Raw genomic sequence first — 17,749 nt, 5'->3', positions numbered from 1 at the left:
GTTAATTATAAAAAATATCACTAAAAATAACAACCAGTTATAAAACAATATGTACCTACTAAATATATCCTTTTGGTTCACCATTTTGATGTATTGGGGACATATACATCACAAAATCTCTACAGCTTTAGTGAAAATGTATCGTGTCTCCCGTTCTTATGCCGTAGTCATAGCAGAAATAATCCCATCCAATGACAAATATACGAATCGTATCTCCATTATCTCTCTCACACATCCTATAACTTGATCCGTGAGAAGTCTCGGCTGTGAAATAGCGTTGTTGGATGTAGTGCCTAAATTGCATAACTCCTCGGCAAGGTACATTATATACATAATAAGTGCACGTAATAAGTTACACCATAATTTGATATATAATATAGTTACATATCACATTACAAACCCAAAAATATTGACACCCAATCCCATAACGATGATTGTCTGGAAATATCGCACAGAATTGTGGTACTTGTTCATGATCTAAGATGCACGGTAGTACACCAGTTCGACAAATGTTGCAGACGTTATCCATTTCAACTTAAAATAGTTAAATTCAACTGCGTTAGAACACATTGAATATTTGTTTAGTACATACAAAATATAAAATAAATATGTTACCTTGAAGTACTCTTGATTTTTTCTTGATAGACGACAAGTAACCAATTTGTGTGATAAAATCCTGCTGCGAACGCCACGAAGGATCAAGAGTCGCCGGCAGATGAGATTGGTGCAGGAGTCGGCGATGGCATCCACTGCGACCCGGCGATTCGCGGTTGCATGGCGCTAGATGATGTCGACGAGGACGATGCGGTCGATGGCGGCTTGGATGTGTCAGACCGCCCAACCGATGTGAGTGTAGGATGTTCTCCCAGAGAGCATGCATGCCTCGAATTAGGAAAGCCCACGAGCGGTCTTGGCCCTGTTCGCATTCTGCATGCAACGTGGACCGTGCTCCGAGGATGAACCGATTTGAATGTCCTATGATCTTGCTTCCGAGCCATCAGCTCGGTCCTCCGATACTAGACCAGAACATGTCGCTAGTGAGCACCCTCTACCAGCCGAGGAAGGGATCATCTTGGCCACATTGAGGAAATAGCCTAGAATCGGCGGAGGAGTGAGCCTATGCGGCGGCAAGAGGCCACGCCAGCTCCCCATGTGTGGCGCTCGGGACAGCCTCAACCCTGACGGTGATGCAAAAGTCCTGCCGGGATGGACCACTGCCACCGGGCCAGCCGGCGATGCCGACCTAGCCCTGGTTTGTACCGCCTCCGTCTCGTCCATGGTCTTCTCCTGCAACGTGCATGAGAAATCCACAGCTTGACGATTTGGTGACGATTTGAGCAGTGACGGCGATCGCCTCTCCCAGAAATGGGACGCGGTTGTTGGAAAACCCGCATCGATCTAGAATTCCTGCAGGATATCTGCTTCGGTCTTCTTTCTCCGGCGCGCTGCCGGGGTCCAATCCACACCATCATCTAGGGATGGCATTGGGTAGGGTATGGGTGGGTACAACCTCCTTCGGCCCAAACTCATACACATAGAAAATTTCTATACCCACCCACTTTATTACCCATGGGCGTAAATTGGTACCCACACCCATACCCATCGGGTATTCTATACCCAATGGGTATCCGGTGAGTTCAATATATAACATTTAAAATTTTAACAGGTTGAAAATTAATTTAAAATTCAAGTGATGATGGGCGAGCAATATAGCACTAACGCGAGCTCCTCTGATGGGTGACCTCTTGGAGGTATCCAGGGAGTATGATCAATGGTTTGTGGAAGCCCAACGCAGTGGGAGGCAGTGGTGGGAATGGGAGGTTGCTGGATCGGGAATTGGACAAGAGTCTGGTAGCGAGGAGTCGAGATTTAATCTTTTCGAGGAGTCACATAGGACGTAGGAGAAGTGGTGGCCAGGTAATTACCAAAGTTTTAAATAGCGCGCTAAGCTTCTTAGCGGCGGGCCTCTTCTAAATGCTATAGCGGAGCTATTTAAAATGTTTGCTCAAGTGTTTGAACAAATGACTCTTAGCGCGAGACCTTTTCTAAACGCTATAGCAGGCTATTTAAAACCATGGTAATTAAAGCCCTATGAGTCATGGCCGGTATAAGGAATACGAGATTTAGGGTGGGCCACAGAAGTTGGATGTTGATCCTACATGCCATAGGAGTTATTTCTATTAATAAAATTTTCCTGGGTATCCATTGAGTTACCCATGGGCAAAATTTCATACCCATACCCTACCCATATATTTTGCGGGTATGGATACCCATTACCCGTGGGTACAAAATCTCTTCAAATCTTGCCCATGCCCATTGTTTTCGGGTAGGGTACCCGCGGGTACCCGTACCCATGGGCAAAACGGCCGCATCATCTCCTTCTCCCAAAACCTCTACGGCCATCGCGACACCAACTGTCGGCGCCTCATCATCATCGGAGGAGCCAATCTCCGACCCCGAGCAAGAGAATATTGATCCGCTCGATCACTCAATCGGACATGACCTCGCTGGTTCGGCCGAGGATGGCAGGGGCGCCAGAGTTAAGAGACTACCCCAGGTCGCGATAGCCTAGGGACGTCATTCTCCGTTGAGCTTCTGGATAAGAAAGAAGGCGACAATCTGCATCTGCTGTTTTAACGTGTGTTAAACTGATGGCCAGATGTTACCATTCGGCATGAGTGGTGAGTTATCTCAAAAACAGTGCAACTGATGGCCAGATGTTTTTTATTATTGTGGGATTTTCTAGCTAATTCCTCTATTTTTGAGCCGTAATTTTCTTTTAGTACATAATAAAGAAATAGATGCTTTAGGTACATCATTTCTGTCGATTATTTAGAGGCATGCTGCAACTGGATTGACACATGTGACTTGTTCTTACCCGTTGACAACTCTCTTGATAGCGCAGTCCTGCCGCTCATCGCCGCCCAGCCGCTGCAACCCTAGCTCCAGTGTAGAGCATAGATGTTGGAGTCCAAGGTAAGAGGGTGGGCAGACACGGAGGTGCGCAGACGCACCCAAACAGCCCTGCTGTGACAGAACGAGCTCAAAATGGACGGCCCTGGAGACTTGCAATGCTGGAATGTGGCTGCAGTTATCACATCCAACGGCCAAGTTTACCCCGTCATGGTTGCACCGCTCAACGGGCTGGGTAGACCAGCACCTTCTTAAAAAGAAACGTCAGGGCAATATGCAAGGAGACGAACTGGATGCACGGCTCCTAAATCCAGTGATTCGAAAACTTCATGACCCCGTATCGTCCCAACGTTGGGCGACCCGGGGGAGCCTTAGCCGTTGAATCGAGGTATCCATCTCCCACCCCGTATCGGCCCCTAGCATGTAGTTTGATTCCAGATACCTCCTAACCTTAGATTGAACTGGCTTTTGCCGACCTATTGCACGAGCATGGATAGATGATTGTGGCAGAAATATGTAAAACTAAGATAACTTTGTGAGACCTCATACATTGGACGTGTAGATGGATACAAATTCTATGTGATGCCTTTTACGGATCCCCATCCAACCGGTTGTTATTTTTCTGTGGCATGTGCACTGCCCCATCCATTTGCATGTGCACTGCCTCTTTCGTACCCTGATGTAGGTTCACATCAAGTTGGGGGAAAACTGGAAGCAGCTGGCTTGCATGCATAGCTCTTAAATGCAATTATTCATAAAGTCCCTCATGCGTGTGGTCCTATAGCATGTTAGTCTTAGTCCGGTTTATTGGGGCGCCCTGCGCATGCCCCGTAACTTTTGATCGATTGTTCTAAATCGAGATAAAGTTGGGGAGATCCAATAATTGTTGTTTTAGTGGCTCCTTAGTGTAATGATTGGGGACAGTGTTTCGCAAGCTATCCAAGCAACAGTCGATTTGTATGAGAGTGGGACGTGATCTCATGTTATCAAACGGACCCAGTGAGACAACTTACTAGGTTCTGGCCATTGCGATCCAAGTAACAACCATCCTTCTTCTCCGAATTATATATATCAGCGAATTCAAAAGATGGGGTTCAGCGACTTCGACACTAAGTCGCCTCAATATTAAGTTGCCGTTATAACTAAATCACTGTAGAGAAACACTTGATCACTAAGGAGAAGGCACTGAGGCATTCAGATAGAGTAATGATTAAAATTGTTATTATTTTCGCCAATATGCAAAGCTTGTGTATCATTCATTGATAGGTATAGTATTGACCGTACGCGTGAATGTGTGTGTGTGTGTGTGGGGTGGGGGGGGGGGCTGTATTTCAATAATATGTAACCTCATTACCAAGCTAATCTAGGGATAGGAAAATCCTGAATCGTAAAAACACCATGTATAAAGTAAAGCACTAAGATACATGGACACATCCATCTAGTAACTGTGATAATTAGGGATCTCGCACTAGTGCAAAAGCGGGCATTAGAAGTGGCCATTGGAAGCGGTTGTGTCACCAATGTACAAAAGTGCCTATAATAATCCCACGGTAGCGGTTATTTGTGTGTTCGAACATAATGGAGGTGGTTGAAAATAAGGAACCGCCTATAGTGAAGTCCGGATGTGGTTACTCTTCTGAAACCACCTGTATTAGTGAAACATTGGCGGCAGTTTTTCACCTCAAACCACCTGCATCAATCCAACAACTAACTACATAACGTTAGCCCGCTGCGAGTCCAATGTTGTCATTGACTATATCTAGTACTACTCCAACACATGGTGGCTGCTCTGCAGAGGAGAAGAGCTTGGCTACTCTCTAGTGCGGTAGCGCCACCCCTGCCACCGCGTCCACCGCCTCATCAACATTTGGGTAGGGTGAGGGCAATGGCCATAATGTGCTGGTGTCAACACTACTTCTGCTGCCAATCTTTGACGACAACCACGTGGTGGAGTCCTTCCCACTACAGCTGCCTCCATAGCCAAACCTTGCCACCCAGCAGGCAGAGGTTGGAATTGTCTTTGTCGGTGACCGAGTAAACGAGAACCCACCCACACCGAAAATGATAGAAACCTCACATTTTGGGTCTCGTCTGTGGGCATCTAAAATCCAAAAGACTTTCCCACCTCAAGTGCCACCAGAGATACGTATTGGACAAAGTTAAGGGGGTTGCCACAACCTCCTTCTACACCATTGTCACCGCTAACAATCCTCGTGGCTAACCCTGAAGTGGCCCCCGTGGCGGAGACCACATCTGCACAGAAGAAGTAACGTGCGGATCATCATACTGGGTTTGGAGGGTATGTGGTATTTCATCGGAGGATTAGCTGAGAGGCACAACGATAATAGTACATGTAGTGTCATACCTATAGTAGTAAAAACTTAGTGTTGCGTATTATAAATCAGAAGTTATTTGTGATCAAAATTGAATGATCCACAGTCATTTTTGTTTTCTATTAGTTGTTCCGTTATGCTTGTTGTGGTTTGCTTAAATTTTGAACTGAAACCACGAAAAGAATTGTGGAATGAAGGGAGTAGTATTTAGTGCCCTGGGGCTGTGGATGGCCTGCCGCACCCATAACACTGTCTGTTTGTTTCTGCATCCGAGATTTGATAATTATGGTATTAATAGCTTGAAAGTTGTCAAACCTATGAAACTGATTTACCATCTTGGCCAAGCTAGGCGGCCACAACGGCGTTCTACACGTTCATGCTCTACACATGTAGGCCAGACGAGAGGAGCAAGTGCGGTTCTCTCCATGATGGTGCCCACACTATATTTGGGTAATCTCAGCATATACGTTATTGCCATTTTCTTCTTTGCGCAATGTGCTAGTTACATTATTTTACCGATTATTATCTGGATGCATGCTGCATATGGATTGACACTTGTGACATGTTCTTAAACCATGATGCCCCCTTGAGCACGCGGTCCTCCTGCTCACGCCGCCCAACAGTTGTAACCCTAGCTCGAGGGCAGAACACAGAAGTTGCAGAACAAGGTCGGAGGGTGGACAGAGACGGTCATAGGAAGAGATGCCCAACGATGAGATTCGAGAGAGGTAGCAACTACGGGATGAGCGTGTGGAGTGGAGAGCAGGGGCGGAGGGCCTAGGGAACTGGAGGTATGTTATTGCTGTCTTGACAGAGCAAGGAAGGAAAATGAGGGGCCGTAAAACAAGATGAGAGACGGAGTTATACCGACTCCTCCAGTATTTACCCCACACAACTCGACCCACACGCAGGCCTAATGGGTATTGCCGCACCCAGTCAACACTGCAGTGAGGAATGAAGCAGCTTGAAATTGATGGCCCAAAAGACCCGCATTGGTGAATGGTGCCTCCAATTACCACATCCAACGGCCCAGTTAACCCCGTCAGGGCATCATCGCTAACGAACTCGTTAGACTAATCCCTTTTAAAGAAGACACTGGAGGCAAATATGCAAGCAGACGGCCTGCATGCAGGGCTGCTAAATCCAATGATTCAAAAAATTCCTGACCCCGTATCGTGCCAGCAATGGGCGGCCTGGGGTAGCCCTGACCGTTGTGGGTGGGTATCTGTATAGTAGAGATGCTTGCTCATTTATATATATCATTTATGAAAAAAACCGCAAATTAGTTTGAACTGGATATGGATCCTAGCTAAGTGATCAAGTATATATATATATATATGCCATATCCATATCCATATCAAGTATAACAACTCATTATAACGTAAAACAATCCTAAATTAAATTGATAACACAAATTTAAATGAAAAAAAATCATAAAACCAAAACCCCCCCAAACCTCGTAGTACCGGTTGGTGTTACCAACCGGTACTAAAGGGCTCCCGGCCCCCGGAGCTGGCTCGTGCCACGTGGTTGCCCTTTAGCCCCGGTTCGTGCTGAACCGGTACTAAAGGAGGGGGGGGGGGGCTTTAGTGCCCAGACTTTAGTGCCGGTTACGGAACCGGCACTAAAGGGCCTTGCGAACCGGTGCTATTGCCCGGTTCTGCACTAGTGCTGGATGCGTGTGTGTGTGCGTGCGCGCGCGCGGTCGCGACCATGGCGCGCGCAGGGGGCTCACAGGGGCGACCGGGGCTGCGGCGAGACGCAGCGACGACGGCTGGGACGGCGACGGGGATGGGGGCGGCGACGGGGACGGCGCGGGACGGGGGCGGAGTACGGGGCGGCGGCGACGTCGACGTCGAAGCAGAAGAGGAGAGAAAGTGGGAGAAGAAACTACAAAATTTCGTAAGTGCTAGATATATTGATGGAGCACCTGACCACATGCACTTTGCAGGCTGAAGTCATGAGACGTTGGTGACGCGATCAAGCAAGACCTGCACCGACACGCGTGTGGTCTGGGTCATGCGGCATGGATTGTTGAGCGAGCGTGAGGAGCGGACCGCACCAACGCATGCACGCTTATTTTAGTTGCACCAGCGGCACGTACGTGAGCAACCAACAACGCCCGCGTCTGTGGGCTCGGTCCATACGGCACTGGTTGACTGGCCAACGTAGAACCGCGCAAGCGTCCTCCGCAGTAGGACATCTGGCGCATTGCGTGAAGCCTCCGCAGTAGCATATGCACGTCAAGGGTCTACGGGGCGGCAAGCGATGCAAACTGATATCAGATCGAAAAATTATAAAAAGAACACCAGTCAATCCATCGGCGAGACAGAAAGGAATCCCAATCAATGTATCAGAAAAAATACTCTAGGCAGCCGATCAACACGGTCGATGGATGAACGCTAGCTTCGAGTTCCGCAGCCCCCGACGGAGATCCTCAGCGACCTTTCTGGGGTTAGTGCGTCGGGAATGTTGTGGCAGACCTAGGTCAGAACTAACGGCACATACGAAAATTGAATTCATATTCCAACTAGTTGAACCATTAGTCCGAACAGAAGAAGAGAGGCCGTAAATCTATTTTAGCACTCCCATCACGTCTAGGCATGTGTTGGAAGGGTCTCAACTTGAGACATCTTGGCTCGAATACCATGAAAGACGATTAGAAAAGAGAGAATTGACATGATTCTACGCATATTATATGAAGTCTCTATGGCAGTTCATATAAAGTATCGGGCTTGCAGGGCAACAAGCATATCCTAGAGATAAGGTATCAAATGATTACAAATCATATTCTATGTACGGCAAAGATATGCCTATCTCTACTTCTAAAGTGGGACTTGGTAGCCTCCCCTCCATGGTTTATTTTCGTCTAATTTTTTTCACTTCACCTCCTCCTACCACCCCTCCACCCGGTTTTCTCCCGTGTTTTTTCTCCTCAGACATAAGATCGACCCAACTCCTCCCCTCTCTTGATCTCTCTGATCCTTGTGTCACTCACCCATCTATCTTCTAGGGTTCGCCACCCCCGCCTTCCTCTTCCGTTGCTGCCCCTACCTCGAGGCTCGAGTTGCTCCTCTCCATGTACATGACACCCTCGCACGCATTAGGGTTTCATGTGCTGCCGCCGCAGCTGCTCTCCCCCGCACTTTCGCGGGCTCCCCAACCTACTTTGTCCTCAGGCCACTATGCCTCCTCTGGTTTCTCATTGACGGGCTCTTCGGCGCGGAGGATGGCCATTAGGCGGCGAGTGACATGCAGTACCTGCGCGAACTACTCTACGGTGGAGATCTCTAGGATGGGTGCCTGTCTTCTTGTAAGAAGGAGATGGTGAAGGATGCAGAGAAGAAAGATGTTGTGGTGTGTTCTTGCTGCAAAGCTCTCATACATATTTTTTTCTTCATGCGAGCTGGAGGACACATACACTATGAGGGAAGAAGATCCTGCTGTAGAAGGGAAGACTTTGAACTTGTTTAGAACATGTTCAAGTTTGACCTTGTTGTATAGATTTAAATATCTTACATGAGTCTGCAAACGCATTCTAAATCGGATCAATGGTTAAAATGTTAAAAGTGATACAAATTTTATAATAAGACTAAAAGTATGGTTGGGTGGACCGTGGGATGACAAAATAAACCAGCCTTGATGCAATAAATACCCAGTTCCTATACAGTGGGTGGTCCCACGAAAATAGTATGAAATAGTTGAATTTAGTAGAGTACTCGTATGCATTGTGCATACATGCACACATGGCGTGCATGCAAGACCCCGGTAGTAACGGGTGCTGCTAGAATTTCATTTCCGGAGTACCCATTGTACTTGGCGAAGCGACATATGAACTTAGTAAATGATTTGCTCAGTGCTGAGCTTACCCCTGTTAGGCAATGTGAGCTTTGCCAAGTTCCTTCTGTCGTGCTCCCAACAAAGCCTCTACCAAGTGTCTAATACGTGTACCAGGTAATATTAAAGTAATTGTAGACAACAAACATAAATGCACCTTACATATGTCCATTTAGTTTGTCGAGTGCCCATTTCATGACACTTGGCAAAGGCTTTGAACCACACAAAAAATGAGACATCTGCAGCTTCGTGATACCTCCACCTTGCCCCAGCCCTAGCGGTTGCAGTGGCGGAAGGTACAGAGTTCACCGGTTGGTGTCCATCCCTCCGGAATCGAGGGATATAGGGAGATAGAGGATAAATGGATGGGTAGAAAAGGGAGAGATGGGGATAAGAAGATAATGGGGACGGGGGAGTGGAAAAAACGGCAGGAATTAAGTGGGTGCGGCAATAACGAGTGGGGAGCGGGCGCGGCATCATCGACTAGCTCGCCATGTTCGTTGGTCGAGAGGGAGAGGGGAGTAGAAAGGACATGGGAGAGATGGGAGTCATTGAATCTGGCATAAATCGATAGCCGGTGGTGAGAATATGAGACAAAAGAAAACGCCCAGTGGCAAGGATGCAAAGTGAATGTCTTATTTCGTGGTCCTTAGATAGGGTTGATTACCATAGGGAGGCGGGAGCAGGAGTAACACATGTTACTGGAAAACACAATTCCTATGGATCACTTCAATTGAGGTATAGGTTCAGATATTGGCTATATGTGAACAATGAGTATCACTAACTTAATGACTTGATGAGCACATGTCCGTGTTTGTTGCAGTGCGATGGACATAATTCTTTATCCAATGTCTTTATAATTTTTTTGTTGACAAAAAACAACACAAGGTCATTTATCTAATCATGATAAACACACATCAAGGTTGTCACTATGTCGGCCAATTGGGCTATGGGTATGTGGTAGCACGGGTGTATAACAGTCCAGGGTGGAGGGCCAAGCGCCCAGCCTCTCAATGCGTATCTCAAGGTTGCTGACGACCCTGTTGACACACATTTTTGACCCATAGCTGGGCGCAACGAGAACGCGCTTCAGGCAGCTTCGTTGCTGTTTGGATCTGGTTGCATTGTCATTGGACATTAGTAACCGTCCGTGGGATGAGCTGCTACCATGACTGACAGGTGATCTCCATGTGGCCAGCCTCCCCTATCATGTGTTGCTGTGGGATGCTTCTTCCCCGCTGTATCTTCTATCCAGAGCACATGTGTTGCTTCTCCTGGATGGTCGATCAGGATAGATGCCGCTGGTGTCGAAGTGAACCCATCTTGCTTGGTATGTGAAGCAAATGCAGAATTAGTCGAACAACACTAGCTAGTACAGTTGTGTGTGTGAAGTTGACCTTCTTTTCTCTCTTCATCCTTTTTAGATACTCTTTCTTTTCTTTCGAGGCCAAGGAGTACTTTTTAGATAATCCTTCTTTTCTTTCAAGGCCATGGAGTACCTTGACTGACCTCTCTACAAAATCTCATTGAACAAGAAGACATGGAGGTCAACCAAGGCTGGTTTGTTCAGTGACATGTTTGGCAAGCATGACAGTGGAGGAGATGAAGTGCCGCCATGGGGAATCACGGCAGAGAGCCGTGAACGTCTATTCCAATGGTAGGAGCCTAAACCCACAATATGAAACCGGATTGAAGGTAAACACACTGCCATGCATAGTTTCAGCAAAACAAAAGGGGAGCTAGAAATGTAATTGTATCATCCCTGTTCAACTATCAAAACAATTATGTGTCCCATTTGGTTATATATGTTACGTAGATTAAATGCTCATAGATTTATAGTTTTAATCGATTTAGCAGATCATGGGCTTGTATTTTCTAATTAACGTGGGATGTTCGAGACTATACGTATTTTAAAATAATGCGATGACACGTCCTGGATGCTAATTGATGTCCATATCCTGTTTTTCTATATTCACTAGTTAAATCCTAGAAAACCCTCATTTTCCTTGTAGTAAATAATAGAATTGGTTTACAGATAGATAGATAGATAGATAATTGGAAAAATATCTCCTTTGTTTCTCACATATTGTTGCTCTAATGTGTTGTTTACCTAATAGTTTGAACTCCACTTGTTAATCCGATCAAGAGAAAAAAATCACGCACGTGTCTCATCATTGAAACGGATGGTTAGATATGGGGTATACTGAACCAGGATCCAGCCTCTTCAATCCCAATTTTGTAATTGTAGCAGTAGGGTCGTGCAGTCAAATCCCTGTATTGAAGCTTTGTCATGGTCATTTGGGCCTTGGTGCTAGCCGCGGCATTGAGTTCTTCCTGATGCCCATGAGAAAGCTGCGACAGCCCACGGGCAATGCTTTTGGCCAGGAACAACCTAGTCCGAAGCTGGCTTTAGTTTCCTCGACCGAAGAGAAGTTTTGTTACGCTGGTTCCTAGCCAGACACCACAGTTGCTCTCGTTCCTACTGCAGCAAGATCCCATCTTTCATAAGATTTTTGGTTTCCGCTTCTCTCAGCCTAGCGTCGGGCGCACTATCGCACTGCTTTATCACCAATTACAGCTCGTTCTGGCTGGACACACCCACGCACCATAGTTTGAGTTGACCTCGAAGTGACTATGACCACTAGTTCAAACAATACTTGCAGTTTCATTTGTGATACCTCCTAACCCTATATTAAACTAGCTTTTGTGGACTCTTTGCACGAGCATGAACAATAGATTATGGGTCCGAATAACTGCCACACGTGTGGCATGGACGGGAACCCGCCCGCACGCCTCGTGTGGCATGGACATGAACTGGCCCGCACGACCACGTCCGCGCGCACAAAAGCACGGCCCGCACGTCCGGTGTGTGGCAACCCCGCCCGCACTGCCCCGTTCGGGCCAGACGACCCGCTGCCCGCACGACCCAGCCGTTCCCGGCCTCCGATCCATCCCTCTCTCGTCTGCCGCCATCGTCCCCCACCTCTCGAACCCCGACCTTCGTCACCGGCCATCTCTGGTTGCCATGTCAACCAGGGCAGATCCGTAGGGCGCTCCCACCGCAAACCACACCCCAACCCTCCCCACCCCCAGCCCCCCACTCCAACCCAGCCCTCCAGAGATGATCATCTAAAACCAGGTGAAATCTTCCCGATCTCATCCTTCTTATCCTTAAGGCTGAAAATCTCCCGATCTTGTACTGGGTCCATGCTATAGGGGTAGAACACTGTATGGTTCAGTGTATATTCGCAATTGCCAGGCAGAATACACCAGATCTGCCATGTACTACGTTTGAGATTAACTTAAGTTCATAGTTTAATTGACGCAAGTAGTTGGGTATGAAATGGATGAGTAGGAATCCCTAAAAAAGGGCAGGAAGGACAATTTTTGGAATGAAGGGGGTGGGAAAATTAATTGCCACTTGTGTATAACGACAGTTGCCACCTTTCGTTGTCAGTAGCTGCCACCTATTTTGACATGTTGCTTGCCATCCCTATCTTCTATGTGTAAGCAGCAGAAGAATACAATTCTTGTGGATTGTTGATGCCTTCTTGTTCATCCAGTGATTGAGAACACATCGGAAAGAAGCGAGACACGGAAAGAATAAATCACGAAGATGGCGCTGATGCTTGGGGTTCTCAAAGGCCAGAAACGCCCCCTTGGAATGCATCAGAGTACAGTCAACTCATCTCTGCAGGGCCGTTGCTGCCACTACTAGAACAGTATGCAGGCGTAGGTATGATGCGTGATAACAAAAGAAGAGAACAGTTGCCATCTTCGCAACGATGAAGATGACATTCTACTTATGTCATACACTGTCATTTTTTCGCAGGTTCTTATGACCAAAACACTGATAGGGGGCCCCGTGGCAAGTTCAGTCATAAGGCGCTAACACTGACAAATGTACGGGCAACCAACTTCAACTAGCTAGTATGGCTAATCAAGGTAATGCAAAACGAAAAAAGAGCACATACTGCTGTGGACATGAAAAATGAACATGCAAAAAAACTGGCAAAAGGACTCACGAGTTATCACGGGTGAAAATGCAGAGCCTTCATGCAGCACGTGGCATCAGGCAGCACCCATGTACCTGCCATCGACGTCATACACAGGTGAGTCCATAAAAAAAGTGAAGTTGCGGATGCTCAATTAGCAGAAGGAGCATAGTTGACAACTACAATTGCCATGACTGGACATCTACAGTTGCCATGAATTAAAAACTACACTTCTCATCCCTGGACAACTGTTGTTGCCATCCCTGGACACCTGCAGTTGCCATGGAGGAACAACTGCAGTTGCCATGCCAATGCAACTACATTTCCCATGCCATGGCAACTGCAGTTGCCATGAAGGAACAACTGCGGGTGCCATACCCATGCAACTACAGTTGCCATGCCAGTAAAACTGCAGTTGCCACATCAGGGGCAACTGCAGTTGCCGTGCTAGCACAAAACTGCATTTGCCATGAATTGACCAACCACTACTATGCTTACAGGTTATTACGCTGGTGGTAACCCGACAAACGTCTCGTGGCAAGCTTCACAAATTGCAGGTGGAGCACGTCATTATGGTGTCACAGACCACATAAGATGGTCAAATGCAGCACAACAAGGTAAGGAAAAAAATTGAAGCACAAAAAACAGCGCTACATTTGTTATTTGTAGTTATTTGTAGGCAAAACAAATAGTTGCCATGTTTGTTGAACAGTAGCTGCCATGACTGGACAGCTACAGCTGCCATACATGTCCACGCGCAGACTCACGGCTTGCTGTTTGAAATGATGTCATGCGAAATCACTCAAAGATGGTGTGATCCGTTGCGATACACATGTTATCCAAACAAAAATCTTACTCTCGTACCTGTTTTTTCTATTACAGGGCCTACAACTACACTGAACAGCGGCGCGGGGACATCTACGGCGGGGAGCTCTGAGCGCACGGAAGACGCGTTCCACCAGCCAGCAGACAATCATGCCGCAAACAATTTCGAGTAAGAGTCGGGAATGACAATCATTCCAGCAATGCCGACAAGCACCCCTTTGAACACAAGCACTGGCAACACTCAAGTAGATGGAACTGCCACCGATACTGAAGTGAATGATGAAACTGACGACGACGCACAAGGGGATGAAGATGGCGGGCAATCAGAGATCGTGGTACCTCAGCCACCGTACATTGGGCAGAGATTTGAATCGTTCGAACAAGCAAATGAATACTACCAGAAATATGCAAAGTTCCATGGATTTGCGGTCAACACCGAGTACCATAGGAAAATTAAGAAAACTAACGAATACAGCAGAGGTGAGATGAGGTGCCACAAGGCACGGAGGAACAAGAAGGGAAAAGGTGTTGCGCCTGTCGTTCCGGAACGAAAGAGAGGTATCATTCTCAAGACTGGGTGCCCTGTCCGGTGTAAGCTAAACGTAGATGGAGCACAGTGGGTGGTCAATGAATATTTTGACGAGCACAACCACCAACTCATAAAGAAGTTCGACCTGGTAAAATTTCTGACCGCCCACAGAGGGTTCACCCCCGTCGAAAGGCAATTCGTAAAGCTGCTACATGATTGTAACGTCGGTCCATCAAGAATGGTACATATACTATCTCTCATCCACAGCAAAAAGGGGACTCTGAGTAGCATGCCGTACATACCAGCTGACATCACAAACCTACAGGCCAAGTACCATAGAGAGAGCAAGTTGGCAGACATAGAGGCCACAATGGCCTACTTCGGTGAAAAAGCGAAGGAAGATCCAGATTTCTTCTACAGGATAAGGTTGGACGATGAGGACCGTGTCAGGAACATGTATTGGGTGGATGGTGCTGCAAGGAGAGCCTACAAACATTTCCGAGATTGCATTTCATTCGACGCGACGTACCTCACCAATATGTACAAGATGACATGCGCTCCGTTCATAGGAATAAATAACCACAATCAGTCATTGCAGTTCGGCTGCGGGCTCGTCCGGAACGAAGACACAGATGGGTACGTTTGGCTGTTCAAGACCTTCTTGGAGTGCATGGATGGACTTGCTCCGATGAACATAATAACAGACCAAGATTTCAGCATGCGTGCAGGCATAGAGGAGGTCTTTCCGTTGGCAGTGCACAGGCACTACAGGTGGCACATTATAAAGAAGGCTGAGGAGACGCTAGGACCGTTCTTTGCTGACCGTCCAGAGCTGCACAAGGCATTCGAGCTGTGCGTGGACCACAGCTTGACGGTGGAGGAGTTTGAAAAGAGCTGGATGGCCATGACTGAAACACATCAAGTCCAAGACAACGAGACTCTTGTTAGCCTGTGGGAGAAGCGAATGTACTGGGTGCCGGCCTACTTCATGCAGTGCTTCTTCCCCTTTCTGCAGACTACGCAGCGCAGTGAGGGGTTCAATGCTGTTTTGAAGCGGTAGTTAGCCCTGGCAACTCATTGCTACAGTTTGCCAAGCAGTACACAGCTTTGCAACAAAAAATTTTGGGATCTGAGCTACAGCAAGAAGCGACCACGGCACTAAAGCAGCCAAAATTGCTAACGTATTTACCGATAGAGAGGCAAATGAGCAAGATATACACCAACAAAATCTTTAACAAGTAAGTCAGTTGCGTTACAGTCTTATTTGCAGAAAAGCACCAAGTCAGTAGGTGCCTTATAGAGTGCAATGCAGTTGCCATGATGTGCAGTTGCCATGTTTAATGAAATACTGTTTGCCATGCTTACTCAGCTGCATGTTGCCATGTTCAATGAAAATTCTGTTTTGCCATGCTTGCTCGGGTGCATTTTCCTTGTTGAATAAAGTTCAGTTGCCATGTTTAATGCACTGTGCTTCCATTGGGGCATGTTGGCATGAAAATGCCAATGTCAACTGGAAAAAATGTTATATCGGTGAGACATAGGCCGAAATGCAGTTGCCATGTTTAATAAAATGCATCTGCCATGTTTGTTGAAATGCAATTGACATGTTTACTCAACTGTAGATGCCATGTTTAAATAAAAGGGCAGTTGCCATGTTTTATGCAATGTGTTTCCATTGGGGAATGTTGGTGTGGAAAAATGACGATGTCCGGTTGAAAATGTACTACAGTTGCCATGTCTAATGTACTGCATTTGCCATGTTCAACGTACTATATTTGCCATGTTCAATGAACTATGTTTGCCATCTTCAAACAAAATGTATTTCTATTTCTATGACAACATAAGGTGGTACAAGAAAAGAGCGCACGATAGTTTAACAGAAAACACACAAAACTTGCAGATTCTAGGAAGAAATAAAGCGTGCCAGCATGTTCACGGCTTTCCAGGTGGACGAACATACGTTCAAGGTGTGTTCTATTTTGGGCATGTCAGATTCAGAACCTGAAGACCCGGACAAAGGAAGGAACTACTTCGTCAAAGCCTCGATAGGCGAGGGCGAGTACTACTGCCAATGCTGCAAGTTCGAACGGGGCGGCATTGTGTGCTGTCACATACTAAAAGTAATGGACATGAACGCTGTGACACGGATGCCCCGCCATTTCATAAGGCGGTGACGGACTTGGGACGTTGACGACGCGTTGGCGCCGCAGACAACACACGCAGTTCTGGCTGTGCATGACGAGAGACCTGAGTCAACCATGGAAGCCGTGAGGCACGTTGTGCTGACAAAGAACTATGCTGAGCTAATTGATGAAGCGTGCAAGAGTGATGAGACAGCGAGAGTCGCAGAAAAACATAGGAAGGCACTGAAAAGAGAGCTTGATGAGATCAAGAAGAGGAAAGCTGAGGAAGCCTTACACCGGTTCCCCCGCACATCAAGCGTGCCTTCATCCATGGGGCCATCATCTGAAAACTCGGAGATAGGATCTGGAACAGCAAGCACACAGACCCAGGTCAGGAACCCACCCCGTTCTATCACAAAGGGTCGTCCAAGAGAGATAAGGTACAAGTCGGGATTGGAGATCCAAGCAAAACACAAGAAAACGAAGAAAGGGGCGGGCAATCCATGAGCAAAAATTGGGGCGATGTGACATGGTCCTTGTGGACATTTTGTTTTGTACCCTAGATGATGAGAATTTTTTTAAAAAAAATTGGGAGAATGACTCTTGAGGGGCATCAGAAGTGGAAGGAAAATTCATTGAATGGATAAATGCAGTTGCCATGTTATGGGTACTTAATCTGCCATGTTATGTGTAGTTAATCTGCCATGTTATGTGTAGTTGGTCTGCCATGCTATTTTATACTAAATATGCCATGCTATTTTATACTAAATATGACATGCTATTTTATACTAAATATGCCATGCTAGTTGTACTGGATCTGCCATTTTAGTTGTACTGGATCTGCCATGTCAGTTGTACTGTATCTGCCATGTTAATTATGCTGGATCTGCCATGTTGTTTGTACTGTATCTGCCATGTTAGCTGTACTTAAAATATGCCATGGTATTTGTAATGACTCTGCATGGCATATATTTCCATGACAATATGACGCGGTTTAGAGACACATAGTGTGTTGTGCGCAAATGTATGGGAAACAAGTTGGAAAAAGCGTAACGTGCATAAACCGCAGCAAAGGTTGTGGCTACATGATCAACCTACCAATGCTAGCCGGTGCAGTTAGCGATGAAAAAGAAGAAGCAAAACAGCCAAAATGAAAAACGACGATGACTTTCACTACCCATGTCTGATGAACTA

The 17,749-nt window shown here is 46.7% G+C and overlaps 1 pseudogene; it reads left to right on the top strand.

Moving 5' to 3' along the window:
* Positions 1-14,802: 14,802 nt before the first annotated feature.
* LOC125518135 lies at positions 14,803-17,062 on the top strand (annotated as a pseudogene).
* The last annotated feature ends 687 nt before the right edge of the window (positions 17,063-17,749 follow it).

The sequence above is a fragment of the Triticum urartu genome, chromosome 7 (assembly GCF_003073215.2).
Source record: "Triticum urartu cultivar G1812 chromosome 7, Tu2.1, whole genome shotgun sequence".
Classification (NCBI taxonomy): domain Eukaryota; kingdom Viridiplantae; phylum Streptophyta; class Magnoliopsida; order Poales; family Poaceae; genus Triticum; species Triticum urartu.
Note: the sequence above shows the minus strand (reverse complement) of the source record. Positions and strands in the feature narration are given on the sequence as shown.